The following is a 17,354-nucleotide window of genomic DNA, read 5'->3' on the forward strand; positions in this document are numbered from 1 at the left end:
CGTACCATACAAACATCTAGTGAAGACATTTAGGTTTTCTTGTAGGATGAACTGAAACTTCTTGATGATCTGACTTAATCCAATTAATACTTAAAATGATCTACTGAACCAGTTTGAAATGGGTATGTATTCAGACTGAACTAAAATGCCAGCATGCTGATAATGTCAGAATACAGTGAATTAGATTTGTGAGGTAATACCGTTTAATGATGTACCGAGTTATCCAAAGATAGCAACAATATTGCTTTGAATACAGTTCCTACAAAACCTTCTGCAAATTTACTCCCAGTAATATTTCCGTAGGTTTAAACTCTTGTTACGTTTGTACGTTTGAAGAGTGAACGTCCTGTAAAATCTTTGTTACCATTCCAGCTGTGTAGCTGTAATATTTCTCTGTAGTGACAATAATTGTATATGTATAGATACATATAAGTATAAGCAGCAAATTTGCTTTGATGATGACACAACTTACTTGTTTTACTACCAATGGGCAACCTGTACATTGACTAAATGACTTCAAAGTGTCTTTAATTTTAGAACTATGATAAATTATGTAAAGAACATCTATCTGCTTTTATTACCCTGCAACCCATAGTTTTATGGAAGAAGGAAGCAGTGCACCCTTAAACTCTCTAAAATGTTAAATATGGCAGTGTGTTCCTGTTGCAGTAAAAGCAGAACGACACACAATGGAAAAAAACACCAAAAGCAGAGCTGATTGGAAATTGTAAGGAGCTTGTTATTTATGAAGGTAGGAGAAATATAACAACACCTCAGTGCTTGCTTCTCTCTGTGCACGCTACAAGCACACCATTCACCTGGAAAAGCAAATATGCCTGTAGTTTGATTTAAAAAAAGAAAAAAGAAAAAAAAAGAACTAGTCCAAAACAGAAAATAAAATGTCTATGAGCATATGTGCATGTCTTCATTCATCTGCTGTGTTAGCAAAATATCTCAGGAAACGGTGAACCAATTTTAATGGAACTCTCAGAAAGAAAGAAATCAGTGGCTGTACATCTACAACAGATTGACATTTGGAGTCAAACCAACTCAAGATGGCTGCAACAGCTAAGTGATCTTAGAAAATACATAAATTACATGACAGATATTGCGCTAAAGTTTAATAGGAATTATCCCCATCATACACTCTGAATGCCAACTGATCACACAATATCTGTTTTTAAAACTTTGCTATTAATTTATTGGAGTCAACTCTGACTGTCTATTAGCTTAATATCTGGACAGATTTTAACGACACTTTCATAAAGTAATCATTAGGTGATTACTTTTACTGATTAACTTTTGGAGTCAACCAAATTAAAAAACACAAAAATGTCTACATCGCTTCCAATTTTACACATATTGAGGTAAGATTAGGTGTGGTAGTAGCTGAGAGTCATCCTCAACACATATTCTGAGCACATCTCGCAAGATCTCACAGGAGATCGAACATATCATCGTTTACAAGGTTTGACCAAAACTGCAATAACCCTGTCCCATCAGGAGATAGTCTTAGTATAAAACTGACATTAAAGGCGGTGGGTGATCTGCATTGCTTCAAGGACTGCTAGGCCTTTGTTTCATCTAAGAAAATAAGGTTAAAATGTGTTAGAAAGGCAGAAAATCTCCTAAATTACATGTAATAATAAGATGACACAAGCCTTTCTCGACATACCTTAATACAATATACCTCAGTATATTTTAGGGAGAAGTAACAATATTAAAAAACAGATACTTCCCGACCCTGCTCTGAATATGTTCAACATCACCTTGTCAGTTTTTGTGTTGCACTTTGCCTTTTGGGAAATCCATTTTCTAGTTTTTTTTATTAAATATATTTTTTTTATTATACAATCTTGATAAATGACTTCATATGTTGAACTTGTACTATTACATGCTTTTTGTCTTGAGGACCAACATCAAATACAATAATTTTGCATTGAGAATGGCAGCTGCAATACCAAAGCAGGATAAGTACAAGCCAGCTGACATTTTACAATGTCTTGAACGACACAGCATTTATTTTAGCACTTATGCTGTCTGTCTTTAACATTTATCTTACTTTGAGAGTAAATCTTTTGTAATTACCCAGACCACTTGCTGGAACATTTCCTGATAGATGGGCATGAATCAGATCACTCTGTGTTCGACACTTGTCCACATTCAAATTAGCCGTGACGTTTCGGACCCCCCTCCCGAGTGCCTGACTGACTGTAATTATAGCTGCTCTTCACCAGGCTGAAGAGAAGAGTGCCCATTAAATGTCCTTTTGAAGAAATAATGAAAATATTTTGCATTAGCAGGAACAGGGATGGCAGAAGAATGGAGCCCCATGATTGGGGGAAAGTGTTTAGATGAAAATACTTAGAGTTTGCACTAGCTAAAAACCGGCCTTTACACTGCAGTTTGTGCCTTCACAGCAAATAAGATTCACTGTGAATGCACTGAAAAGCTGCTTGAGAGAGGGTGGGTTTTAGGAAGCTATTTAGAGGGCAAAAAGAAGGGAATTTCAAATGAACTTCCTTGTGAGTTAACAATTTTCTTATCTTATTTAAGCCATAAATAACTGCAACAGAACGAGGATTATAAAACAATGGAGGGAAAGAATGTAGGACACATTGAGAGTGCAAAGTTAACATAATCAGCATAGTAATGAGGCATCAAATCTACGAGCTGCTCTTCAAGCTGGAGCTGGGGTACGTGGGCGCAGGTCAACATCAAGAGGGAAAGCCGAGGGAAAATGTGTCACTGTTGCCGTATCAGTAAATCAAGTGGCCGTTGCAAACCACAGAGTGCCACAAAAAGCTGCCTATAGTATGTAGGTTTTATAATCCGATGCATTACTTTACTGAACACTGTTGGTAAGTTCTGTTTTTTATTTTTTAGAAAGCTACTATACTGATCAGCTCTGCTGCACTAAGCTCAGTGAGTTTTTGGAGGATATTTAAACTTTAAATGATATAATTCTGAATCAGGTTTTGTTTGTCAAATCTTGTTAAGTTTCCATCAATATGTATATTTCTTCAAGTAAACAAACTTTTATCTGATCTGCTAAAAGCCAGATATGACAACCTTAGACGTAAGGATAATAAACCTTTCTCAGTTAACTTCATGAAAAGATTAAAATAACACATGTTAATAAATGTCTCAGTCTGTCATCATTTAAGCTCTGCATGGGGTCTCAACTCTACTTCTACCTCTGTTTGGTTTTCTCCCGTGCTTCCACACACTTCTGTTAGAATGGGAAGTTATTTATTGCAAGCAACTGAATGTTTTTACAACTTAAGAGACCTGTTTTCTTTATTTAAATGTACAATGGCAATAAAGGTTTCTTTTTTTTTATTCTATCTCTGTTATATGCATGTAAAATATTGCAACTAAAACTGGTGATGAATCAAACTTTTGGCATATATAAAGCGCACTGGACTTGTTTTTTTTTTGGTCTACTTAGAATTTATGCAAGTTTGTCAGCAGTGTACCATGTACATTAATCAGCAACTGGCTGGCCTTTAAACTTGAAAAAGTTCTATTAACTGATTTCTGGTAAATTCAAAAACCCTGGTATATCGATATGAAATAACAAGACCTGTTTGTGAAAAGCCATTAGGTAATAAACAGTAATTGACATGAAGTCACTGTTGTCACATGTGTTGTATTGCATTGAATCTTATTGCATTTAATTCAAAATTATTTGAGATTCGTATTGAGAGAAACAGAATAGGCGTTGGATTGTGATGAGCTCCCTAACAGACTGTGTCGGTGCATTTAAGGTAAAATTCTTGTAAATATGAAGACAAGAAAAACATGTAGATGTAGGATGACATACACTACTCACAAACTCCTTAAATCGGACTTTTACCAAACAAAGACAGAAAAATATCTGATTCTAAAGAGAACTGCAAAACATGGACATGTATCTTTTAAGGCCCCATAAATTTATTTTTTGTTCCACATGAGTCACTGTTGTTGTCCTTCACTTTGATATGATCATATTTCCATTGATTTTATGAAAATCAACCTTTATGACCCTCAAAAAAGCATGTACTATTTATAGACCATTTATAGAGCAACCAATTTCATAAACAATCTGCAGTTTCAAACCCTATCCGTTAGAATTTACAAATCATTTTAGACAAAATGCTGACATCCATTTCATTTTTTTACAACCTTTTTACCTCCTTTTCCTGCTGTTCCAGCTGGTGTCACATTGGAAGCTCTGCCTCTCAAGATGGACAGGTTATAAAGAGGCTCTGACAGTTAATTGCAGCTCCATCAAGTAACAAGACTGGGAGTCTTGATCCCTGATGGGCCATTCTATCTTGATTGTGGTTATATTTTATGAGAGAGGGGTGAAGGAATGGTAGTGGGTGTAATAGACACGTCCATCACAACCAATCACAGACAGCAGACAGAGTGGCGTCCACGTTTGTTGCTAATGGTGATGCCACAAGGCAGAAATGAACCCTCCATCCCCCCAGCCCTTAAGGGAATGATTTGGGACATTTTGTTGCTATGGCAATGTCAAGATGAGGCCATCTTTGGCTTTAGATAAGCCCCTACTTTTGTCCATACCAATAAATATTACCAATCAGCAGTGGCATTTTGTAAAAGAAGATTAGACCATTTTCATCAATAAAAATTCTTCCTTCTGAAACTGTGTGTTGATGACAGAGAGCAGATTTTAAATGAACTGTACTTATATAGCACCTTTCTAGCCAATAAGGCCACTCAAAGTGCTTTACAACACAATCTGTGCCATAATTTACCCATCCACACAGACATTGATACAGCATTTAACTACATCCCTACAAAGCTAACCTGAATAAATCATTCTATAGAGTCTAATTAGTGTTTTAGATCACATTCATACATTGATGGGGCACATCGGAAGCAGCAAGGGGTTTAGTGTCTTGCCCAGTGACACTTCAACATGTGGCATAGTGGTGGAATCATACCTCTAGCTGTTTGGTTGGAGGACGACTTCTTTAACCACTGAGGCACAGCCGCCCCCATTTTAGTTCGAAAGACAAATTCAGCACAGAGACTGACAGCCTGCCATGGTAATAGATGGAAAGTCTGCACTGTATTAACATTCAAAACACTTCACAGCATCCTGACAGGCCCATCTTAGAATGGAAGGAATTTTGTACCTGTGTGTGCATATAAGATCTGCTTGTGTGTGAGGTACAGTGTCAGTGGGGGTTACTGTAAATAAAACCTATCTTTAACCACAAGAAATTAGTGAACTATACTTCACTGATCAAATTAATTCAATCTGATCAAAATTTTAACCTGTGTGAAATAACAATGAAGGCTTTATGACCTTTTCATTCGTTCATTTTCTGACTTTTATCCGTGGTCGTGTAGCAGAGGCAATGCATATCAACTGAGGGTTGAGTAGTGATCATCAAAACCTAGAAAGCATATATACTAAGAGGACTGGGCACATGGATCTAGGTAAGTGAGAAAAAAGGGAAATAAATGGTGATGAGGCAATTTGGAGACATGAAAAGGGAAAATGACAACATGTAGGATAAATGACAGACAACAACAGAAAAAAACCGAGATCTGAAGATGTGAACTTAATCTTAAAGAAAGAAGATATTACACAAAGGAATGACACTGACAGAATAAATAGAAAGGAAGCACACAAAAATTTAATAAAAAACTGGAGTAAACAGCAAAGAACACAACAAGTCAAAACCAAATCCAACCAAACCAAATAATATAAATAGATCATGGCAATACAATCAATAAACTAAGAAACAACAAGAGTACTGTCAATGGTACAATATAGGAAATAAAGGGTATGACATTTATTCGGATGTGAAGTTGGACCATAGACAAAGGTTTTAACAGCGTGGTCAGGCTCCCAGCTATGACCTTGACCATTGACCCTGTAACCTTGGAATCAATAGGGATCATCCTTGACCCATGAGGTATCCAGCTGTGCAGTTTGATATTTCTACATTACACAGTTGCAGACTTAGATCATGGACAAGAAACTGTCCATAGACAGACAGACAGATAGCATTAAGGGTGTGCCATATCGTCTCATTTACGGTAATACCGGTGGATTTTTTGACACCGATGAAAAAGTTAATATTGCAAAACTACAGTATATGATGATGTAATTTAACTGAGTCTGACCTGTGCAGTGTGAGGCACTATGTAGTCCACACTTCTTACCAGTTGGTGGCGGTAATGCTTCCTATGTTGTTTGCCAACCGCCATTAAAACAAAGAAGAAGAAGAAGAAGTGCAAGGCGCTGCGACAGCGACCTAGCAAACATGGCGGAGCACAACATGGTAAATAACACCTGAGAGTCCAAACTTAATTCCAAAAAAGGAGCCACTTCTGTTGTTTGGAATTATTTTGGTTTTAAAATGAAAGATGTGGATCCGACCTCCATATTTTGCAAGTCATGCAAGCCTGTTGTGTCAGGTAAGGGTGGAGACATGTCAAATCTGTTTATAAAAAGTTAAAAAAAAAAAAACAATTTTAAACTTACATATTTATTTGGGCAAATCCAATTTTAAAAAAAAGCAGAAAATGTGGAATATCACATGTAATATCGTTATCGAGGTATTTTAAAAAAATATATTGTGATATAATTTTTGGGCAATATCGCCCACCCACAGACAGTCATAACATAATACGCCCCATCTATGACAGGCACACAAAAAACAAAACAAAACACACTAATATGTGCACTAGAACTGTTGACATTTGGTAGATGGTAAATATTGCTAGTAAAAAGTCTCAGGATATTGTTTGGTGTCTTGAATTGACCTTGATATTCATCATCTTTCACTGATCAGGACCAGACTGATATGCCAGATAATGTTACATTAAACAGATAAAGTTTTAATGTAACATTGTTTAACTTTAATCTCTCAGCATAAACGTCTTTTACATCTACACCAACGCAAGTTTGTCCTGCTTGAAGGCCAACAGATGGGTAATTTATTGATTCAAACAAACAGAAATGTCTCTAATTGCCCTGCAGCAACATCAAATTGCCTCCTGATAACCCACTGCAGGATCCTATGATTTAATGTGACTAAGTCAAATCCCTGGCTCCCACATTTAATTTAAGTAATGAAGCATGTTAATCTCTATGATTAAAACATCACTGAGACCAAATCCAATATACAGTAAACTGGAATGTAAGGCATGCTCAGACTTTGATAATATGACAAGCTTCCTTTTAGTCTTTGCACATTAGACATTAACCTCCAGCTCACTGGGGACAGCTGGACTGTTGCTGTATGTGCCTCGGCTCTGACCTAGCCACTCCCAACAGCAACAAGTTAAACCTGCACAGAATGATAATGAATACCTAACACTTCCAAAAGAATTACACTCCAAGACAGGAGATTTACTGTGATTATAGTGATGTAGCAGCAGTTTAAGTTATTCAGACGCTACATGGATTGTCTTTTTTCTTTTTTTTTTTTTTCAAACTGCAGCTTATTATTGAATCAAGCCACATTTCGGCTGTTACAGGAGTTGCTGAACATGCAGTTTGCGGGTGAAATTCTTTAAACTTCTTTAAATATCACACATTTGGGTTGCTGTTCTTAAAACTGGAAAAAAAAATCTAAATCTTTTTACCTTGATGACTCAGTCTTAAAAACACACATTAACACACACGATAACTAATTACAGGATAAAAGTCACGCCATCAAGGTTCACTTTACATTGGTTGATGACACTCCCTTTGCTCTCCATGACCTTGGCTATCTATAAGATTGTGACTGGATGGCAGCACCTTGGCACCACTCTCGGCCTGTGTCAGGAGGTGGCTACACGCTAGAAGATCATGCCCCAGTAGCACAACACTACTGCTATGCATATTATGTTTGCACTAGGATGTTTCTGTGACCTTGTCCTGACCAGTCCTGTTTCAAATTCTCAAAGCCCAAGTCACACTCGAGGGCGCAGGCCCCAAGTCATGGATATGTTACCAAGGCTTCCCACACGCTCCAGTCAGAGCCCCAGTATGCTGCCACCATCATGATAAACCAAAAGGACATTGCTATGGAAATTTTCTGCCTGCTGAACACCATGCATGCTCAATCCGGCAAAATGGGGAGCACACTGCATTTTAAATACGCAACTGAATAACTCCCCAAGAACCTGCAAAGATCATCCACATTCTGGCTGATTTTGTGAAGATGTAATCCAGTGTGAAGGAGGCTTATGGTGTAAAAATAAAAATCTAACCATAAACTATTCATCTCCCAAGGAGTACACTGATTGGCAATGCTTTTTATTTATACCATTGGAGTAAATGTGCTTATAAGCTAAAAAAAAAAAAAGTTTCAAAGTACAGAAAAACAAGCACAAAGAACAATGTACTGTAAATCTTTCTTTTGGCTCTCAAGTTGCACATGAGCCTCTGTTCTAATTTACTCAATGGATGAGGCAGAATCTATTTTAAGAGCAACTGCTGCTAAAATATTAAAACCTTGGACCTCTGTGGCATAACACAGGTATAAAAAGGTAATTTCTGCCTCATTAGGAGGGGGAGAAAGATGCCTACAGCTCCCCAAGACACTGAGGAGAATCACTCTTGTTCTGCCGCAGCCTACGCTTCCCTCTCGGAGTCCACTGGGACTGGAACGAGACAGGCGTTCTTCTTGTCTGAAGCTGCCAATGTGGGAAGTGAAATACATGCAATGAAAACCTATTGGGGTTGTCCCCATTTGTCCTACTTTACTGTTGTTATCGGCAACAGACTGCAAATTATTGCCTTGCTAGCTTGCCAAACACTATGTTGTGCTTCACAGAGTCACACATCTAACACTTATTAAAAGTATTTCTTTAGACATTTGTACTCATTCCAGTAACATTCAAAATAAGACAAAGAACCATAAACTTGTAAAACTGGTGAAACTAATTCTGTGATTTAATTAAAACAGTGTGATGTGAATTGAACTCCATCCCTAACTCCTTCCTGTAAGAATGCACTCTTGACCTAATAAAGTATTCAGATGTTTTTCTGTTTTCATGCCGACTGGACCTCAAATGTTAGAACCTGAGCTCTGTACTCAATTTAATTTGACCCCAAATGAATCGGCAAATACTCTGTGTAACCTATTACTATTATTCTGCCTCCTCATGCGTGTACAGTGCATTCATTGACTGCACACAAAGCTGTCTCAGATTAGGCAGGGATTAGAGCTCTGCTGCCCACATGGATCGAGCCAGCTGGGGCGTAATGTGAAACGCGGTAGACTGGCAAGCTCAATAGATTTCAGCGACAAACAGATGGAGGACAGAGCGAGCTGGTATCAGAATCCCACACATCCATCAGAGGAATGGAATATGAAGTTGTGTCTTCCCATGACTCATGTCAAGAAGAAATAACAATAATTAAAACAAATTAAAGACTCTGAAACACTGTTTGTTTGTAGAAAAACCTCAAATTAAACAGTCAAATAAGAAAAACTGAACATGTGAATTAAGATAAAATTAACTAGAGACGTGTTCTTGTAATGTTGTTTAACTAATCTTAAGCCTACAAAGAATTTTTCCAAATGATTTGCATGTGTCTCTGTGTGCTACTAAAATATAAAGCAGCAAAAGACGTACAATTTTTAAAGTCTTTAACTGTCATCAAGAAATCACACATGAGAAATCTTGACTTTAAAAAAAAAAAACATTTGATAGCGTTGCTCTACATTACAACTGACTTTCAATGACTTCCCCATTTTGAAGTCAAGATCCACACAAAGGCCCACAGCACCTCCTTTTCTCCTCAGCTCAGCCAAAGTCAACAGAGGAAAAGCCTTTGAATGGTGCTCTATGCTCCATCAAGCTTTGACCACAAAGATCCCATTTCTAGCCAGGTTTTTAACACAATCTCATGGTGTAGTGAAAATGTCACTGAAACCCATACTATTCACATTTACAGTTGTTTTTAAAGCTATAAACACTAATGAGAGTTAACCAGTAATAAAAACAATCAAGTTGGAGTATCTAAAATAATGTATTGTTGAAAAATTGCTGAAATGATTTTGCCTGATGTCAACAATCTTCAAAAGGTGTTTAAAAGTAGATATATTGAAGCAATATGTTAAAAGTTAAATGTGTGTATTAAGAGTGTACTTCCTGTTTGACTTTTGATGCCATTGCTGCCGTGTATTAGTTCTATCATAGCAACACCTGCTGTTTAGGAGGTAGACTGCAGTGAGCCTCAACAGCACCTTTGCTATGCTGACGTTACGATTCAGAAATGTCATGACTAATACACAAGTTCATTCGGTCATCAACATGCTCCTTTTATAGCCTAATAAAATGACTTTTGTATTTGTAATGACTGAACTGTTGTAAATTACATAATCAAAATCTACAAAAGCAAGAACGTGTCACAGGGTGCAGCCAAGGTCTGAGCCAAGGTTGGAAAGGAAAAGAAAAGTGTTTAAGACGGAAATTCAAAGTTCCCTCTCCCCTAGAAACCAGTACCACGGATTATAATCAGCAGGAGCTGCTTTCTGTAATGGATTTTATCACGAAACCTTCACTAAAATCTCCATGCCTTTGCTTTGTAATAGAATAACTAAATGAAAAGCTTTGTGACCGTTACCATTTATTCACATGTCTCATAAATCAAATGAGTTGACACAAGACAAGAATTACATGTCATTTTGAGATGAGGACCTATAAAAGAATATCAAATTCACTTTTAGGTTTGAACAATGTGCTAATTTAGAAAGACAAACTGCTGTAGGAAAACTGAGTTTACCTGTCAAGATCAAGCAAAACTTTATATACAGTACATGTTTTCAAATGAGCCTGCGGTGTTCCTGTTAACTCTGTGGGGTTTTAGCTGATGATTAAAAAAAAAATTAGACTCAAACAAGAGTCCTGCTAAAATGTTAACTATCTGAGAATCAGAGTCTAGGATGTGGAAGGAAAACCTCGTCCATGAAAAGGCAAGACAAGCTTTATATTTTTAAGATGAGCCAGATAATATGCCACATTGTGTAACAATATTTTAAAAATCTTAGCTATATAAAGTCACAGTTTGATAAAACACTGATCAGGATCTTCAGATTCTGTTTGAAGTACTTTGAATCTCAGGCATTTACTCAGCAATATCTAGGCTTTGATGCTGATTTATATAATGTTAAACTGCAGCAATTTAAAACTTTTTACTTTTAAGACTGGAATAATTATTAGTTTTTAAACCTTTGCTTAACAAGGAATGTCACATTGAGCTGCAGCATCCAAGATGCTTAAAAATTATTGCTTTCTATTTCTGACAACTTCAAAATAGCTAGTCAACGATCCTGCAGTCACTTAGGAAACACTTTATCCACAAAACAGGAAGAGTGAAATAATTAAAGGAGGTGTTTTCACCCTCTGTGCACTGGTCTTGATAAAACCATGCTCCCACAGGGTCACACTGCATTGACAATAAGGAGCACGATGTAAACAAATATCCAGAAGTTGCTCTAAAAGTGAAAGAAATTCCTCTTTTCTGAAGGTGATATGGGAGTGATACAGCACCTGCCTTCCTGGATGCTATCATTTTCCTCCCTTGGTGTTTGTGTATGTGTAATTTATCAAACTGTTAGCAGTGCAGTGAGACACATCTCGTATCAACAACAGAGATGTTTAGTCCCAGTTGCAATCCATTTTTGTTGTATTTTGTTCTGGGGCCCACAAAGAGATCAAGATGGCCCTCTTATGGTCTCTGCTTTTGTTGTGAGAGATAGCTGGCTTCAACAGTTAACCCACAATCCTTTCACCACATCATCTCTGCACAAAAAAAAGTCAAAGGCACCACAGCAATGACAGCTCTCTCTTGAGTGCCGTCCCATCCAAGACTGCTGCTGTGACAGCCCGACACTTTCTGACACAGGGGTGTTCTCACTGAGAGCGACTGGTCGGGAATTCATTCTGTCAAAGTGTCAAACTTCAAACATCCAGTCAGAGCAGCGTGTCAGCCTCAGGAAGAGAGGACAGCCTGATCCTCCTGGAGATATCGCAGATAGGACGATCACTCAGCATTGTTTTCCATCTAGACAACAGTCATTCAAGACTGTGTTTACTTGAGAACTGTGTCCACAGTTATTAGGATTTATGGTTCACGTTAGCATCAAAGATTTCTTTAAACGTCTTTCATAGAACAGAACACAAAGGTGGGCCCACTACACTTTACAGACCTCTGCAATAGTCCTCTATTCAGTTTATTCAGGCTGAAAATTAAGCATTAGCACACTTCAGTTCTTCAATCCACTGCATTTTAAACAACTTCAGGCAACATATTTAGTAATTTTTTTATTTATGACTATGTGATCTCTGTTGTTTTACTTGGTTTTAAACAGACAGTTTGAAAAGAGCAGACAGAGTTGCACCCTTAAATCTGATCATTTTCAAAATGATTCTAAATCTTTTATTATTTTATTAGCTATTAGATGCATTTCTTTTTCAAGTTAGGTACTGGAAGTTTGCTGCCATTGTAAAATTCTCTTAAAAAGGTAGTTCTGAAACTGTGATACAAGGTGTTTGGTATTAACTATTTACAAGTACTAGCTAATTCATTGTGATATTCTGAATGTTAAAGGTGGCAAAAAGAGAAGTGGTTCAACCAATGATAACCTTGGTTCCAAGTGAAAATTACTGCAATGGAGAACATTTTGAGAACCCCTGTGGAAACTGGACTGGACAATGGTTTGCCAACATGTTAGTGCACACTTAAGCAGCACCAGTGAAGTGCCCATATGATCTGCTAGCATCAAAAGTTGCAAAACAGCAAGGAAATTTGATTTAAGTTATCTCAAATTTGTAATTGGTTGTTATAGGGCATGACTCTAAAATTGTCCCTAGGTGTGAGTGAGAGTGTGAATAGTTGTTTGTCTCGTTTGTCTATATGTAGCCCTGCGATGGACTTGTGACCTGTCCAGGGTGTCCCCCGCCTCTCACTCAGTGACTGCTGGGGATAGGCACCAGCTCTCCGTGACCCAAAAATGGAGAAGCGGGTAAAGAAAATGGACGGATGGATGGATGTTATAGGGCAAAAGAAAAGCCAGGATCGTAGTGTGTGTGGTGCTGTTCTCAGCAATGGATGCAAGGAGCCATCACATTTTGAACGTTCTGGACTAGGTGTGCTTTTCGCATCTCAGTGGTTCCCCCTGAATCAGCTAAATTACCAAAACTGTTTGGAGTAGGTAGTCAAAGGCAAGACACAGGCCAATGCATGGTAATCCAAATTATACCTATTTTGTATAGTCAAGAGGTTAAATTGAGAAGAATGGTAAAACTATTCAGGAGGGATGTGGAGATTAACAGATTTGAACAGATTCACCGACACGCCACACACCTGCAGACTGTGGCTGCATGGGTAGAGCAGCTGTGCACCAATGCAATGTTGGCATTAAATTTAGATGTAATGGTCTATTACACCCTTGTACTGATAAAATCCAATCTGTTTAGCAATTAAATGAAGAGCCTGCAAACGAGTTTGTTTCTACAGACATCCATTACAAAAAAAAAAAAAATTAAAAAGTGTAGTTACGATGGCATGCGAAGAAGGGTTTCCCTCTCATTACTTCTTACAGTGGACAACTCTTCTTCTGGCAATATCGATTTTGCATATTGTTTGTCAATTGTTTTGTCAAGTTTTATGAAAGTGTATTGTAACTTTGAAACAAAATCAGTTTGTGAATAGCCATTTTTATTAGATAATAAATAATCACTCTCAAAAAAATGGTAGAATCGTTCCTTGGCTTGTTATATTGTATTGCACTGCATCTCAGTGGATTATTCAAAACAATCTGTGCAGCATTGTATCGTGAATAAGGGTTGAATCATATTATGATTGAAGGCAGAATTGTATCATGACTAAATGGTGATCCATATAAAGATTAGGGACTGAATCATATCGTATCAGTTTTTACTGCTCGTGTATCTTCATTAATCAAGTCATTGGCAGTATCTCATCAGACAGTTGGTTTTGTTGAAAGCTTTAAGTTAGGATAAAGATGTGGGTTTGGTTTTAAAGTTAGGTTTTGGTGAGAGTTTTTAAGTAATGTTAAGGCAATAAGGTAGACTGGTCAGTATTCCCATTTATATCAGGTATGAATTCTGTTTCTTAACGTCTCATAGCAATAGTACTTGTAGAGCTTTGTATTTTCTGAGGTGATACTCAAAATATAAAGTTTGAGAACTGCAGTCTTACACTGTTTAAATTGATCTTTCTCTACCTATGAATCTTGCCTCAATTACTGCTTTATCTTAAGATAAATTTATTAAGAAAAACCTTTTTATAATAGCAAAGATTCAATGTATGCAAATGTATTTTATGAACTAAACTTATGATGACAGAGATAGCACCACTGCAATAAATTGCCTCCCTGCTGAGTTTTATCTGTGCCACACATTCTTCATTCCACAATCAAAGACTAGAAGACAACCACACCATCATTGAATTAGCAACGTGAGTTTACGGTTTGCTTTTAAGTGAGTCGATGAGGATTTCTTTACTTCTGATTGGAGGCTGATTTAGGAAATTACAGTAATAATGCACGGTTTGTTGTAAGCTTAAGTGTAAGAGTCCTTTAATGTGTTCGTGTGCAAGGCTGAAGTAAAGGATTTCAGACAATCTGCTCTGTTTACTTCCTGCTGGGCCACCAACACAAATCCATTTACATCTTTAGGCTGAAGTGTGGCTGCTAAACACACACACACAACAGCATAAAGTCCTTAAACACAGACAAGTGCATACTTCTCTTGTCTTGGTATGTCAGCACATGCAGAACGGTACTTGAAAATCTGTGTCATGACCTGCTTCACATCACACCCTGTCTAGTATTTATTTACAAGTCACGTTCAAGTCAGTAAGTACGCTCTGTACGCTCAGCACAACACGTTATCTACACAAATAGCGCCAAATTTATTTAACTCTGACGTGACGCCAATATTAATTCTTTCAACTCTTTAAAATGTCCATCCCATTGACTGGTTTCACAAGCAGGTCAAAGACAGAAGACACACTGACTCAGAAAACACATAAATCGACACGCCAAACCACAAATGCCGTCAACACGCAAACACGCACAGGTCCTCATTAACCTCTCAAGCTCACCTCAAGCCTCCACGGTTGACTGATGCCGCCGATTTATGATGGATTAGCTGACCAAACAACAAAGTCTGGCTGTGGGCTTTGCTCAAACAGCGAATGAACACCTCGTTATTTGAATGTAAACATGTTGGATCAAGCGACAGAACGAGGGAGGAGTCTGGCAGTGTCAATGATGAGCTTGTTGACAGGTGAGAGAATCATTAACTACAGCGGTCTCAGCAAGAGATCAGTAAACTGCTCCTGACTTTATGCAACAAACTTCAGTAAACTGCAGGTCCTTCTATTTTACACCATTGCCTTATGTTACGCGATTAAAGAAGTTGTCTGATTATCAGGAAATGTTTAAAAATATTTAACAAAAACTGCATAGTATAACCAGTAGAGCACTATAATTTTATTGACACCTTATCAGGTTTTTCATTTCAATGCACTCTTTCGTGGCCTTCAAATGTCCCTTTATACATTAACTAGAAAGAAAGACGATACCTTTTTGTGTCCTGGTTTTAGGTGATAATGTTAATACTTTACTTAAAAGCCAGTCTTCCAGTATAAAACCATTGTAACAGCAAATCTCGTAGAGAATTGGAAATGAACAAAGATAATTAAATATGAAAGTGAGACGGTAGGAAGAAAAGCCCAATTAGTTACCTTATAATGTGAGCAAAAATAGACAGTAAAAAAGGAAGAAAAGTCCTGCAGGTACTCCGTTTGTTTATCCTGTATCTAATACATGCTGGACTCTGCTTTTATTCAGCAAAATGTCGAACTTCTGTTGAATCCATGAGGTGATCAGGCTACAGGTGAAACTTTCAGCGTGTGAGTCAGAGTACAGAGAGCACAGAGGGAGTGAATAGCTGTGGTTAGTTTGATTTGGGGCATGGAGCTATTTTTCTCAGAAAGATCTGACAGGTCACTGACCTGCCCAGTGGTCTAAGGTATGACTCACTCATCAGCAAAATCTCTCTGTCCCCACGGTGCAGACCACAACTTCCAATTATACTCTAAATGAAGCAACACTGACAAATTCAAATTAGGGTCTCTTCACACTGGATGACAATCCTGAAAAGATGTAAATAAATATTAATAAATAAGCCGGAACGTGGGTAGTCTTTGCAGGGTCTTGGTAAAGTCTTCAGGAGTGTATTAAGAATGCAATGGACTCCCTGTTATGTGTAATAGAGCACTATAGGTTCACAATGGTTTTGAGCATGTAGCAAACCCCCATAGCAAGGCTGTGGTGGTTTATTTCTGTGGTCGCTGCATATCAAGGCTGCATGGTGGAACAGTTGGTTAGCACTATCGCCTCTCAGCAAAAAGGTTTAATTTCCAGCTGGGGTCTTTCTGCAAGGAGTTTGCATTTTCTCCCTGTGCATGAGTGGATTTTTGTTTTCTGGGAACTCTGGTTATTTCACAAAGTCCAAAACCATGCATATTGGGTTAACTAGCTAGCCTAAATTGCCACTAGGTGTAAGTGAGAGTGCGAATGATTCTCTGCTTCATTCATGTCTAAGAAGCCCTGTGATAAACTGCCTGTTGCTCAATGACCACTAGAGATAGGCACTACCCATAAATCGGAACGGGAATAAGAGCGTAAAGTTTCTTGATGATGTGGAAAACAGCAGAACAATCTTATTGGAATAAGTAATGTAATAAGAGTACAGCAAAGTCATGACTGCCTTCACACGGAGGGGTTTCCAATTTTGCCGCGATCAAACTATGTTCTAATAGATTGTGTAGGTCACGCTAAGCATCATCTTCTAGTGTGAAGTGGACCTTAACTATGCAGAGAACAAATAGATCAGTGGGAATGTATATTTACAGAATATGTATGTCTCCCTGTTTGCACATTAATACAGTAATACAGTAGCACAGCTAACAACATGTCATTAATTTTTCAAATATCTTCTCATGTTGCTCAACCACACAGAGTTTTTTTTTTTATAAATAACTCTTAACAGTGAATCAGTATTCTGGTGGCTGAGCTACAGCCTTTAGAGGTTAGAGGCTATTACAGTATCCGACAGAAACAGAGATGTGGGCAGAGGTCTGCTCTCCCCTCGGGGAATCAGGATTAATGGTCTTCATTTGAGAGTGGGTCACATCTGAAACCAAGTGATGAATGTAATGATGTAATTCTGGCTGCTGGAAAGGTGGGGGGTAAATTACTGTAAAAAAAAGAACCAATGAAATGTTTTGTAATCACTGGTTTGTTCGTTGTTGTGTTGTTTTTTTTTTGTTCTGTTTTGTTTTTAGATGG

At 37.7% G+C, this 17,354-nt stretch overlaps 1 protein-coding gene across 10 annotated transcripts in view; it reads right to left on the reverse strand.

Annotated features, from left to right (window-relative positions):
* Window positions 1–17,354, reverse strand: part of LOC108245729 (pleckstrin homology domain-containing family A member 7) — a 165,729-nt gene that overhangs the window by 101,718 nt on the left and 46,657 nt on the right. Inside the window, exon 1 of one of the 10 annotated variants that reach the window (XM_017432867.3) lies at window positions 15,101–15,241. The exons of the other annotated variants lie outside the window; for them this stretch is intronic. The gene's annotated coding sequence lies outside the window, so the exon portion shown is untranslated. Of the gene's footprint in view, window positions 1–15,100; window positions 15,242–17,354 lie in introns of those variants that run through there. 10 annotated transcript variants of the gene reach the window in all.

Source organism: Kryptolebias marmoratus, linkage group LG11 (assembly GCF_001649575.2).
Source record: "Kryptolebias marmoratus isolate JLee-2015 linkage group LG11, ASM164957v2, whole genome shotgun sequence".
In the NCBI taxonomy this organism is placed as follows: domain Eukaryota; kingdom Metazoa; phylum Chordata; class Actinopteri; order Cyprinodontiformes; family Rivulidae; genus Kryptolebias; species Kryptolebias marmoratus.